Consider the following 14,482-nt stretch of genomic DNA (forward strand, 5'->3'; position numbering starts at 1 on the left):
TAACTCCTCGGACCACATGCTTTGGGTAAATTAATACTTCATGACATCTATCTAAGTGTTAAACAGAACCTTAGCTATGCTTAGTTCCTCGGGTCACATGCTTTGGGTAAATTAATACTTCTTGACATCTATTTCAATATTAAGCAGAACCTTAGCTATGCCTGGCTCCTCAGAGCACATGCTTTGGGTAAATTAATACTCCCTAACATCTATTTCAGTATTAAACAGAACCTTAGCTATGCCTGGCTCCATGGACCACATGCTTTGGACAAATTAATACTCTCTGACATCTATTTAAGTATTAAATAGAACCTCAGCTTTGTTTGGCTCCTCAGACCACATACTTTAGGTAAATTAATACACCCTATCATTTTACCAAGTGTCAGGGCAAAGCCTTGGTTATTTCAGACACTATGGACTACATACTTAAGGTAAATTAGTGCTCCTTATTGATTACTTGAATGTCAAATATGATCAGCCACTCTAAACAGCAAAGATTTTCACTGTGATAACAAGCTCAAGTGGATGCTCATGAGCATCACTTAAAGCATTTACAAGCACACCTATATTTGTTTGAGAATTGATTATCCCTCGGGTACTTTAAACTTACTATTGAGTAGGGAACAGAGTAAGTTTAAACCTGTATTACTGTGTATGTCCTTAAAGTTAAAATTATGCTTCGCCGAGATGATGGACTTAGTAGATTTAACTTGTTTTGTTGCTGACCATATGAGATAGGATAACTTTTCTGCTACTTATGCAAATTAATGAGAAGAGTTTTACCTCATTATTACGTTTATTAAGTGTTAGATAAGATAGAAATTATATCAACACTAGTATGAGAATCACATAAAGAAAGAAAATATGCATAACTTTCATTAATTAAAGCTTTAAAGCAAGGTGGGTCGAATACAAAAGGGTAACTTCGTTACAAACTTTGAGAACTAAAACAGAAGTTGCAAGCAAAACAAGAAGAAAAAACAATACTAAAATCTACTTCTTTTTTATTACAATTTTTCCTTGGGGTAGGGCCTTGGACTGGGAAACTACAACCTCTGAGGATTCCTGGTTTGTGCCTTTGGGGTCGCCTTTGGCAGGTATTGGAAGAGCTGCAAGAACAACCTCCATCTTGGGTGCCTCTTTGTCTTTGGTAGGATCCTGGGGAGCAGCTGGGGGCTTGGTGGCATCAGGGGCCACTCCCTTAGTCACCTCAGCCTCTTTTCCATTCACCCCAGGCTGCTTAGCCACTTTTTGAGGGCTGTCAGAAGAGGGAGGGACCTTGTTGGGGCTACCCTTCTTGGTATCTACCACCTCAGGAGGGGTGTCTGCCTTGGAGCTGCTAGAGGAGGAGGCACGAATGGCTAGATGGTAGTAGACACTCTCTGCCTTCCTAAGTACACTCTTTGCTCTTTGGAGGCGGCTAGTTGATCCTCGACATTGTGAAGAAGCACCCGTTGGCCTTCAGCTTGCCTCTCAACACTGTCTAAGGCAACTGCAACACTTTTCCTTTCCCTCTTCTCCTCCATCAACTTGCTCTTAAGCTCTTGATTACTTTTTTCGGCCACGTGGAAGGCATCCACGGCTGCTATCCTCCTCCCCTCTTCTTCCTTCATCTTTCGATGGGAATAATTCACCATCTCCTTGGCCCTAAATGTGGCTTGGATGGCCTAGAAGGGAAGAAAAGTATAGTTAAAAAAATAAAATAAAATAAAATAAAAAGAAAGAAAGACTTACCATAGTTAGGTCCCTTTTCAAGTCGAGGAAGACCTCATGCTGCCTCATGGATCTGAGGTCAGCCATGTCCTTGGGCAGCAACAAGGAGTGCTCCACAACATTAGCAACATACCCAACTATGCCTTGTTGGGAGTCTCGGATGGAGGCATCGCTAAGAAGAGAAGCTTCATCCAGCTCCATGCGTGGGGCCTAGGCTAGGGCTGTAGCTTGGTGGTCACCCCTCTTTTCTCCCTTGTTGGCTGACCTCGTCTACATCCCTCTGGGCTGCTTGGCCCCCCTTTGAGGCTCAATCTCTTGGGAAGGCTGGGTTCTTCCAATTTCCACCACTTCCTTACCATTTTCCTCCATCTTCCTCTTATGGTCAACTGGATTAGCTCAGAGGGGTTGGGTGGGTGAAGGAGTGGAAAGCTTGATTTGGGTTTCCTTCCCAAGTGCGTGTCCCCCAGGCTAAGATTTCAATAATTCTTGAGGGGTAAACCTCTGCTTGCATTGTATCCCCATCTCGTCTGAGGTGTTAGCAGCTTCTTGGTTATGGTTGGATTAGGCTGAGGAAGAAGAGCTGAGGTCACTAGGTGAAGCTTCGAGGGACAAAGTTTGATTGAAGATGTCAAACTCGTCCTCAAATCGGACACTTCTACTACCTCTTCTTCTTTTTCTTCTTTTTCCTTTGTGATGGCAAGATGAGAAGAAGTTGCCTCCTCGGTTGTATGTTGTGGTGGCAGTGCGACCTTTGATATGCCTTCTGGTATTAGATCGGTGGTGAGCGTGCCCTTTGGGATTGGACCAGTGGTGAGGAATCTTGGAGCAGCAATACTGATCCGTTACAAACGTGGGTCCCTTACCTTGATTATGCACCTCGGCCCCTAGAAGCTCTTGGAAATAGGAATTTAATCCAAGATCAAGTAGGCAACCCTTAGTTGTCTGTCTATGTGGACAAACACCATGGCCTTCAAGATTTTGTCCAAGCTTTGCTAGTTCAGCAGACTGAAGTTAGGAACGGTAGCTCTCTTATTTGCAAAACCATCAAGAGAAACAAAAAGCATCATTAGCAAAGGACAACTTAAATCAAAGGAATTTTCAAGTACAAACACAAACAAAGGAAAAAGAAAAAGGGGTAACTTTGAAATTGTAAACCTAGACCTAGAACCCCACCTAGTTTCCCCTCTCTTGTCAGGCAGGGGAGGCCATCATGCCACTCACCTGATACGATCCAGAAATCCTTTTTTAGGCCTTTATTGGAATTGGGGAGGCATTGGATAAGCCTGACCTTAGGGTACCTAGATTTTATGTAATACCTTTGCCCTTTTAAGTGATGAAGGTTGTAAATCCAATTGACGTCGTGGTATGTGAGGTTTAAGCTCATTCTCTCATTAAGGGCATCTATACTACCTAAGATTCTGAACATGTTGGGTGCGTACTGGGTGGGAGCTAACCTACGGGCTCTAAGGTAGTCCCTAGTAACTGTACCCATGGGGATTCTCATTCCTCCTCCTATAAAGGCAATCATCAGCATTACTACTTCTCCCTCTTGCCTATCTTCGTGCCATTGCCCCTTTTTACAGTACCTAATGGCTACTCCTTGAGGGATCCTATACTGAGCCTTAAAGTTCTTTAAACTCTTCTCAAAGTCTACCAAATGAGCGAATCTACCCATTCCTAAGAAAAGTTTGTAGGAACTAAGAAGATTGAGAGAAGTGAGAAGAGCCGAGGAGGAAAGGACACAAAGAAAAGAAAAGTATATGGAAAAATAAAGAGATAAAGTGTATGAAGACTTACAGAAAAAAGAAAAACTCTCCTCGGACAAGCTCTTTGTATTTGTAAGGGCACGAGTGAGTTGGATAAGTTTTCAGGTTCAATGTATGAGCGCTAAAGTGCAATGAATACTAAAGTGAGGTAAGTGATTGATTTGGGCAGTATTTATATCAAAGGAGAGTTACGAGCGGGAAAATTCCCGCTTAGGCTTCAGCAAAATCCTCAATCGTTGGATCCGCATCATGTTGTAGAACGTGGGGGTTAGGGAGCCATAAAAATTTAATGAAGACCCGTCTCGAATGCCGAAGCATCAAGAGCGTGCCTTAGGCAATTAAAAAGGCGTATTTGCAATCAGAGGTGGGATACGATAAGCACAGAGCAACTACAGTGACATCGAAATCCTCCTTTCATCCCGAGGACCCAGAAAGAAGAATTTTGAGGGACTATTGTACGAGTGATAGGCCCAAAAATGCACATATATTGGGCCGAGGGACCAATCCGAGGACAAGAATAGTTCGAGGACAGGTAAAAACCTTCCTAAGAGTCTGTGTTAATAAATGAAGAAGTTAGTTTTGGTTATAAGAGCCCATAAGGGTGGTCCGAGGATGAATGGCTCCTCGACTAACCAAAGCCGAGGTCCGAAGGGGTGGTCTGCCATCCAGGGGAACGTTTTAGGAAATTCTGCTGACACAGATAAGCATTATAGAAACATAAGACAGGGGAGAGTCCTAAAATATCTAAGAAAAAAGCTGCTACCACCACATGGAATGCTCTGCAATTAATCCTTTGGCTGCATTAATGTGGAAGTTATACCTGAACAGTGGTTTTCAGCCTTACAATTACTACAAAAAGATTTCAGAAAGGTGTTAATAGGACAAGTATCAACACCAACCATCTAGCCTACACGTGGAAGGTAGAGATGAAAGGGGAGGATAGTATAAAAGAAGAAGGAGGCAATGAGAGAAGGGGATTGAGAAACTAAGGGAAAAACACTGTAGCAATCAAGAATTGTATTTGTAATCAAACTTGAGAGAAATATTTAAGAATTGACCTCCTCGGACTGTGCCAAGAACGATTTTCTTTAGTTTAAACTTGTCTATCTTCATTCTCTTGTCATCTGAATCCACTTTAGTGGTTATCTGATTCATTGAAGCCCAGTTTTCCAACGCACTCTCTACAAATTCATTGTTTTGGGCTTTTTGGGCCTAAGTTCATCCACCTTTTTGGGCTAGGAACTCAAATCTGGTCCTTACAATTATTATTATTATTATTATTGTAGGGTCACAATTTGGGGCCCAAGCCCAAAATGTATAAAGTCTTGATCCAATGAGCCCAATACAATGAATTTGTAGAGAATGGGTTGGAAACTTGGATCTTAGCAAATCAGATGATCGACCAATAGGTTTTGATGATAAAGAAAAAAAGATAACATAAGTTTACTAGGAAAAGACGTCCTCGGATTTTACCCGAGGAGGTTGATTCTTAAATATTGTTCTTAATACTTTGTTACAAGTCTGGTTTCCAGATTGCTTTGGGACTTCTTTTTTTCCCTTCTCCTCTATTTTATACTATCTTCCTCTCATTTCCACCGTCCACGTGTAGATTTAGATTGATAGTGCTGATACTTGTCCCATCAGTCCCTCCCCAAAGTATTTAGGACTGGTTGTAAATGTTGAAAAGCATGATTCAGTTAGTTGCAGAGCATTTAATGCAATAGTAGTAGTTTTCTCTTAGATATTTCCATGTCTTCCTTTGTCCTGTTCTTTCTTAATACTTATCATCTTCCATGGAATGGTCCAGAGTGTCGCTCTCAATAGCAGACCATTCCCTTTGTCCTCGGCCTTGCCTGGCCGAGGAGGAGTTCTTCCTCGAACTGGGCCCTTGGCCCAACATATACATAGGTATAGGCTCCCTGGTCTTTCACCCCCACAATTATTATTATACAAATAATGGTTTGACAAATTAAAATTTAAAATTTTGTGGATAACAATTCAAATGAATTTTCTTTTTCAAATAAACTTAGGGTCCGTTTGGATACAGCTGAAAACTGAAAATCACTGTAGCAAAATAATTTTTAAATGTGTGAATAGTATCGTGGGACCCATTTTTAATGAAAAAGTTGCTGAAAAGTGTATTTTGTGGAACCCATAAACAGTGCATAAAAGCACTGTTCACACAAGAAAAGTGAAAAAGTTACGGCTTGACCCAAAAAAAAAAAAAATTCTGAAACGTAAACGTGCGTCTGGGAAGCGCAAAACGCGCTTCCCAAACGCACTCTTAGAGTTTATTTTATAAGTAGCTATTTTATATTCTCAAATATAGAAAAATTATATATATTATATATAAACTTAATTAGTAAAATTTAATACACATTTAGTTGTGCATGTTTATAAATGTATCACATACATATGCATGAGTTATAAACTATTGATCGATTCGATTGACTGCTTGCCATCAGCCCCAGCAGAAACCCAACGAGTTTTCTTCACCATCGTCTTCTGCATCATCAGCAATGGAGACTCAGCTCCTCCACCGCAGCCACCACCAAAAGAGTCATTAGCTCGGCGTTACAGGTTTCTTAGGCCCATGCACTTGGCTGTCAATGTTGCTGTTGGAAGTCCCTTTCCTTTTATTATTCCTCAGCTTTGTAATTTTTTGTTTACCTTAATTTATTGTGTTTATTTCGTATACAAAGTGATTAAATTTATAAAATGGTGATATGGGTTTGGAGATTTCAGCTTCAAAGAATTGTTTTTTAAGCTTATTAAGTGCTTTTCTTGATATTGTTTTGTTGATGGGTATTCTGTTGTTAGGATAGGAGTTATGGTTTTAGTCTTATTTCCCAAGTATTCCTTGATACAATCACAGAGAGAAGGGAGGAAGGGGTATTCTGATTAAATGGAATTTGGTGTTCCAAGTTTGAGCTTGTGTGGGATTTATGATTCTCCTTATTTACTGAGAAACAGTGTGAGAATATGTTGACTCTAGCCTCTATGGATTTAGATCTTAATTGGTTATGTAACATCTAATTACTTCTTACTCTTTTCCTTCCAAAAGAAAAAAAAAAGAAGAAGAGGTTTTTGCTCTGTTCTCCTCCGATGCACTAAAGAGTCTTGGAATGCTTATGCAGAAGAGTGGTGATAAATATGCGGTTAATATGCTGGAGTATTAGAGCTGAAATAAACATATATTGTAGTTCCAAACGAAGAAGCCAGAATGAATCTGGAGAATTAGAGGGGAAATAAATCTTGCAATTCTCTCAAATTACTGTAAAACTTTCAAATTCTTCGGCAATTGATTATTTTCATTGTTCCTTTTTTGGATTTAGAGAAATGAAACTTGAGCACTGTAGTTGACTACTTGAATTGTTATCATTGTTGAAGTTTTATATACAGGGCATTTGAAGTAGGGAGCATTTCGATTGCATGGCCAATAATTTAATTCCTTTACCTTCTACCCAAGCATGAAGGGGATAACCTTTGGTTCCACCACATCGTGCACTGGGGGGAAGTTGGGGAGAAGAGGGGATGGATTGCTGGGGCATTTGGAAATTGTCTGGTTACTATATGATAAGACATATATATATAATAAAATAAATTAATAAATTAAAAAAAAAAAACATGTAGGCTGTGTATTCACTATTCATTCCAAAGTTGATAGATTATAATCTTTTATGCTTTGATCCTATATGATGGTCGTTAGTGCTTATTCAAGGCTAGGCATGATGCAGTTAAAGATGAGTTTGCTGTGTGTCAACTCAAGAAGAAGGAATACCATATGATCAAAAATCTTGATCACAGGTGTCTTATTCCTCTGTAAAGTACTACTTTACCTGTCCATATGAGTTTTTTTTTTGGGGGTGGGGGGGAAGGGGTTGATATGGGTATAATGTCTGTAACTTAAATGTATTTTAGCTAGTGCCAGTTCATCTTGTAATAAAAGAACAGACTTAGGATGGAGAAAATTGAGGGTTTCAATGAGAAAGGATAGAACCCTAGGTGGCTTCAATGAGAAGACCTTAGCATCAACTCTCTTCTACCAAAATGTGTAACATTCCTCATAAAAAGGATGCATATTGCTTCATTTGGGGAATTCTGGAGTTTGTTGTTGACGACCTTTCTTCTTGTTTTGTTAAAATGGTAGTAACAGGAATATCTAGAGGCATTCTTCTGCATTACTAGAGCCTTATGGTTGCCTAATCAGAGTGATGTTTTTGGCTATTTGTCATGGATCTTACAGCCAATGGTCAAGTAAAAGACTTACTTGTCTATCCTTATAAGTTACAAACAAAAATCATGATTCATGACCATTTTCTCATTAGCATAATCAGTATGGATTATTCGGGTGTGGGAAAAGAGTAAAGACATAAACATAATCATTACAAAAGGTGGGAGAAAAAGACAAACAAAATGCATTTCTTGCAAAAATTATTTACTGGCCAGCTAAAGCTCTGCTACTTGTGATTAAAATCGTTTACAAGTAATCTTTGGCTTTATACATGTCTATGATGAGCAATATGTTGAATAGACAAAGTTAGTATCAATTCCTTTGATGTGCCTAGTATCTTGCATTGCATACTGTAACATTAAGTAGGATGGAGTTATTCATGTGCCTCATTTGGAGCTTATAATTATATAGGTGAGTAGCAGCATATTCTTTTTACTCAAACTAACTCACCTGTTTAAAATTGAGAGTAAGGCTGCCTATCAATCACCTTTCCCAGACCCAGCAAAAGTAGGAGTTTTGTGCATTAGATATGATTATTTTAATATATTGGACCTACATCTGTTGATCATCTTTAATATCTTGTTTGGTGTTTCAGTCAGGTTTGAGAAGGAAAAATTGGAATATACAAGAAGACTTCTGGGGTGGTAAACTAGTTTCATTACATTGAAATGGAAGTAGAGTGAGCTGTCTGATAAAGGAAATATATTCTTTGCATGTTATGATCCTATATAGTTTGAGAGGTATTCATATCTAGTTTTGTGGTCAAACTTGGTTTTTTTTTCCCTTGTTTCTTTGTAGTTTTCCTATATAACTTGTAAGTTTTTTATTCTCTAAATATGCTTTTTATGAGTTTCTGTGAACTTTATACTTTTATAGCCTACCTCTTTATGCGGACAAAGAAGAATGATGAGCACATAGAGGAAGAAATTGCAACTCCAGTTTCAACTTTCAACCACAGCTGCAAAAACTTCTCCTTTCGATGAAAACGGGAACAAATTCCAGAGAATCAGCAATGCAAACTTTTCAAGTGAATGTTGGAAGAGAAAAGGAAGATCAAATCGAAAGATCCTAAAGAAAAGAAGTGCATTAAGAAAAAGCGATTCTCAAACAGTTTATTTGAGCAATATCTATTCCTAGTTTCTAATTATTAATACTATAATTCTATAAATGAACATTTTCCTTCGTTTTTACATGAAGTTCAATTTAACCTTTATTCAAATAACAATGAGTATCCCAATTGTCTGCATAAAATCATGTGCAAAAGCTTCATCTAATTTCATTGAAATTCTTTAGATCATTGTTGTTCAATGCAAGAATAATGTTGGTGTTAGTCGGTAAAAGATAGCGCGTACTAGTGACTTCCATGTCCCGCTACTTGAAGAGCAGATGGCCATTTATCTTTTTCACGTAGCAAATGTTTCATCAACAGAGATCACTCAAATTTTCTTTTCTAGGTGAAGACTTCAGGGGCGGAACCTCAATTTTGCCCAGCCAAAATCACTCAGATTGGTGGTTGAATGAGCCATCAGTCCTCGGCTAGAAGATAACAAAAAAATAATAATAATAACAATCTCTCTTCATTGCATTCAACGATCTTAGGATACAATTTGTGACATTTACCTTTATCAAATGGGAAGTGGCCCAGCCATTAGCCAAGCATTCAAGGTCCGACCCTGATGCTAAGCCCCTATCAAACCAAGCCCCGGATTGGTGCTTGTAACCATTAATTTCAGTGAATCATATCACTAGGGGGTGTGCATCCAACCCACCAACTTAATGAAACCAACCCAACCTGATGCATTGAGTTGGTTTCATGAGTTGTGCATTGGGTTGGAATTTTATTTTGAGTCTTTGATAGTTTTTCTCCATCCATATGACCCAACTCAAAGCATCTTATATATAAATTTATTTCATTACCTTGTTTTAATTTGTTTGGTTTGATTATTTTGGTATTTTGAGAATTAGTTTTGCTAAAGTTAGAAATTTGGAATATAATTTAGACATTTATGTGAATTGTAAAAATTTATTGAAAGAAAAATGTTTGAATAATTGATGAAAGTCCAATTTTTATAAGAGATAAAATGTCTAAGCATAATTCACTGACCCCTTGGGTTGGGTTGTATTTTCTACACATGTGATGGGTTGGAAAATTTCTCATCCCCGCCTTATCTAGTTGAATTTTGAAAAAAATTATCCAACATGATTCAGACAAACCCCTAAATATCATTATAATTCAAGCTCGTAAGCCATTTCTAGCTACCAATTCTTGAGGCTGCACTAATGTCCAACAACATCCACATAAAACCAAATAATAATAATAAAATACCATGTTTTTTTATGGTCCATTCACTGCAATTTCCTTATTGCTTCACATTTTGATCAAAGTAGTCAATAATGTATTAGTGATTCAATGACCATTTCGTATTGATTATAGAAATGAAATATTTCCGTATTAGTTAATTTATAGAAATGAAATATTTCCGTATTAGTTAATATCAATGTACCGTTTTGTAATTATTAATATAAATATAAATATATATATATATATATATATAAATGAACATGTATATTTAATTAGAAGTTCATAAATTATTAAGAGTTTAAAAATGTAAACCCTTATATGTTCACACCATCGTAATTCTTAATAAATTTAACTTTTGTTTTTTTAGAAGACCTAATCAATTTAACTAAATGTATACTTTGACCCACTTATTCTAACCAATGAAAAACATGCATAGAGTTTGAAAAAAAATCACCATAAAATACAAATAAAAGAACAAAATATTACACGTATAGGCTTATCAATCTCGTGAGGTGGAGGATTAAGTCAAATGAGAAAATTTATAAACACACAAAAAATTGAACATTTACATGACAAATTGTTAATAATAAGTAAAAATGTGATATTAATAGTAGGCCTAGATGAAAACTAGTAAAAACTTGTCATTTCAATTAATATGAAAAATGTTGTCAAATTTGTGTGGCTAACACGGAGAAAACCAAGATATGATTAAAAATTTAAAACTAAAAAATAAACGAAAGGAAGCAGTAGTGGTCGACAAAGAAGACAGTAGTTGTAACAGCCCAACCCAAAAAAAAAAAAAAAAAAGGGGGGGGGGGGGGTGTTCTTTGGACTTTTTTCCTTATTTATTAAACTAACATATCGTTGTTTGGTTGGTCTTAAGGTTCCATGCTCTTTCTGATTTGTTGGTCAGATTGAACATATATTCATAGTCTATGTGTGTGATTGCCTTATAATATTATAAAGTGAATTTTCCAACTTAGATTCAGAAACCGGTCTGCAAATGACTTGTGTATAAGATATTTTTCTTACAAAATTTTGTTATTGTTGTAAAGAAAAAAAAGAAAAAAAAGGGAATCAGATTTTTAAGGAGCCACATGTGTGACCCCACTTACCACCACACATACTCTCAAAATATCTCCCTCTCTCCCTCCTTGGCCGGTCAAAGTAAGTGTCCCTCTACACTTTTCTTTTGTTCATTTTTTTCCTCCCAAACATAACAAGCACTCCTCCCTCACTCTCTCCCACCGTGTACCTCCTTCCCCACCATCTCCACCATCTTTTCCGGCATGATCACCGCAAAGCTCTCTAGGAACCTCTAAGGCATATTCATCTCTTTTGATTTAAGGTAAAAATATCTAATCTTTTAGTGGGTTTTATACTTTTGCCTAAGGTTATTTTAATCTAAGCTTTGATAATGATGTTCATGAGATTTATGAGCTTCTTGGGTGATGTTCTTGTAATTATGTATATGGGTTTTTGATTTGGTGGGCTTAATTGTTAAATGGTTAAGGGTTTTTACAAATGGTGATCATTTGGGGTTTCTTCATGGTTAAAAACTTGGGTTTCCTTGACCAAATCGTATGAGTTGATTTTGTGGAAGTTTGAGGTTGATTTTTTGTAAGAGTGTTAACTTTGAATTTCTGAAATTGGAGTGTGAGCATGTGCTTTGTTTTTGCATACCTAGTGTTCGATAAGTTGTTTATATGAGATTTTGGGGTTGATTCCTTGTTCTTAATATGCTTTAAATCTGGTGGTTTTAATGTAGGTGAATTCTCAAATAATTTGGGCTAGTCTTATAACTATAGCAATTTTCTAAAGCTGTCATGACAGATTTGAGTCAGCCGCAATGCATGATTTTTAATAAATTACAGAAAAATCGTTTTGGGCTAAATTTTCTGTGGTACATTCTATACATATAGGGGAATGTTCCCTTAAAGTTTTGAATTAATCGAATAGCTTTTCATTGACCAAACAATTTTTACAAATGGCTGCCCTGTTTTGTACTGAATTTGAAAGTAAGACTAAAACGCTGAGAAATTGTGGAATTAATTCCATACCTCGGTTGATCTTATCTTGGTTTAAATATACTATTTAGTACTCAAAGAGATTCATGAGTATGTTATTTTATCTTATGATGCACATTTTTGCGGTAGTGAATTTAAAATGTTTTGATTGTGTAAGCCCTATGAGTTTCTTGGATGCTTGTTTGGTTTCTGCTTGGGAAGGGTACTTGTCTTAGGATGGGCAAGCTAGACTTTAGGGCCTTTGGTTTGATTTTAGGGTATTGTTACGATTTATGGAGATAAGTGTGATGGTACTTGTGAAAGGCCTTGTTATTGATAGGATTGATCATTATGTTTTTAGGTTCCGATATTCTTGGTGATGGACCTAGTGACTGGACTAGTTGATTTTGTGGTGCCCGGTTGAGGTAAAATTGGTTGGCCTTCCGAGGTAAAGTAGCTTTTTAATGGGTATTTTTGAAAAATAACCATATCTTATAAATATTGTTTTTGGGTCAAACACATTTTGGAAAATTAATGGTGGAACTATGTTTTTCTAAAAGGTGTTGTGTTATGACCCTACTATATATGATTATATATGAAAATGCATATTCTTATTGCATATGGGGGATTTGCATGATTTGTTAGCAAAGAAAAGACTAGCAGCTTTGATTAAATTCTAGAAAATGCGTATTATGGATTTATTGCATTATTTGCAAAAATATAAAAATACTTTATCTTGGCCTATGTTATTTGGGAAGTTAATACAAAATCTCTTTGGCAAGAAATAAGTTGAAGGCATTGAGAACCTTGTGAATATCTTGGGCATTCAAATGTTTTATGAAACTACTTAGAAGTGAAATTATGTATTTTGAATTAAAGTTATGTGAGCTCTTTATGTTCTACCCATGTGCTGTGACATGTGATTACTTGGTGATTTCCTAGCTAGATACTATAGTCTGTGTGACATTAGTATCTTAGCACCCGTCTTTGTGATGGTTATTAGTTCCGGCTTTGTGTCGGCGATGAGTTCCGGCTTTGTGTCGGCAGTTTAGTTCCGGCTTTGTGTCGGCAATGAGTTCCGACTTTGTGTCGGCGATTATTATGTGGCCTTGGGTTAGATTTTCTGGTTTGGAACGGTGTGTTATTGGTCACAGTATAGTAAGTAGTTTCATATTGAGATATTTTGAGAAATATATAGTATGTAATCTCATGAGAACATTTTGAGAAGCTTTGTGCTGTGTCAATTTATTCATTCTTGTCACATTATTTTTGGGAAATGGTTTTGTAGAAACTATTTGGAAACTCCCGAATTAAAAGCATGATTTGTAAATTGTTACCATCATGAAACTTGCATTAACCCCACTCCCATTAAATATGCTACTTATTGGGCTTTAGCTCATCCCAATCTCCAACAGTTTTTCAGATAAATTAGCTACACGTCGGGCATGGAGCTTAATTTATTGGTGGTGATTGGAGTGCTATATTAAATTGGGAGATTTGGGCCATTAATAGTTGATGACTCAATCTTGCAAAGTCCAACGAGATCAAAAATCAATTCTATTGGAGGTTGGATACTTGAGGTCTGTTAGCCTTGGGTGTGGTAGGCCTAGATTTTCTGTTGAGATTGCATACCTTAGAGAGGATCATGGCTTTGTGTTTATTTTATTTGGAACGTTGGATTGTTAAGTGTATTTGGAGACATATGATTTGTAGTGTGTATTGCTTGTAAATGTATCATAGAGCTTTGACTTGTATTGTGAAGAGATCAATATACTTATTTATTTTATCAAATTCAAAAAAAAAAAAAATCTCCTACGTTCTCACTTTTAATGGTACTTCTCTCACGCTTTGGATCCTTTTGGGTTTGGGGCGTGACAGTAGTGGTCGACGACGACAAGAAGAAGAAAATAAGGTGACAGCATCATCAAAGTTCCCCACTGCCACTTAGGTTTTAATATTGTCATAGTCATTTGGAGTTTTGGACACATAACAAAATGTCAGTCACTGTATTGGAGGTCATACTCATATCTAGACGCGGTTATCTAGTCCTTTAGATCACTTAATTTAAGAGAGAAAGAGAGAGGATTTCTTCTTCAATGAGGTGGCACTGGCACCCATTATATTTATACACAGAGAAGAAACCGGGTTTCCCTTTTCCAATGATTGGGCACCAGTAATTTTATAAAGAGTTTAGGCAGAAAGACTTGCAGAGAAGACTTGAGTTTTATTAAGGGAAAAAGCCAAGGAATGACTTAAAAGGAATTGGCTTGGAAGAGAGAAATGTTATTTGTAAATCTCTTTAACCGGACCCATTAAAAAAAATAAAGAAATACATGGGAGACCGGCAACTTTATTATAGAATGCGAGTTTAGACTTATTAGACAAAAAGACGTAGAAAGAGTTTGCGGAGTGGACTAATTTTCAAAGTCCGCATATGGGAAAAGGATTTTTTTATTTTTTT

General features: G+C 36.9%; 1 long non-coding RNA gene across 1 annotated transcript; it reads left to right on the forward strand.

Annotated features, from left to right (window-relative positions):
• The first annotated feature begins 11,113 nt into the window (after positions 1–11,113).
• Positions 11,114–13,784, forward strand: LOC115988684. Its single transcript, XR_004091620.1, has 3 exons — positions 11,114–11,363; positions 12,383–12,469; positions 13,437–13,784. It is a non-coding gene; the product is annotated as an uncharacterized LOC115988684 (long non-coding RNA).
• The last annotated feature ends 698 nt before the right edge of the window (positions 13,785–14,482 follow it).

The sequence above is a fragment of the Quercus lobata genome, chromosome 5 (genome assembly GCF_001633185.2).
Source record: "Quercus lobata isolate SW786 chromosome 5, ValleyOak3.0 Primary Assembly, whole genome shotgun sequence".
In the NCBI taxonomy this organism is placed as follows: Eukaryota; Viridiplantae; Streptophyta; class Magnoliopsida; order Fagales; family Fagaceae; genus Quercus; species Quercus lobata.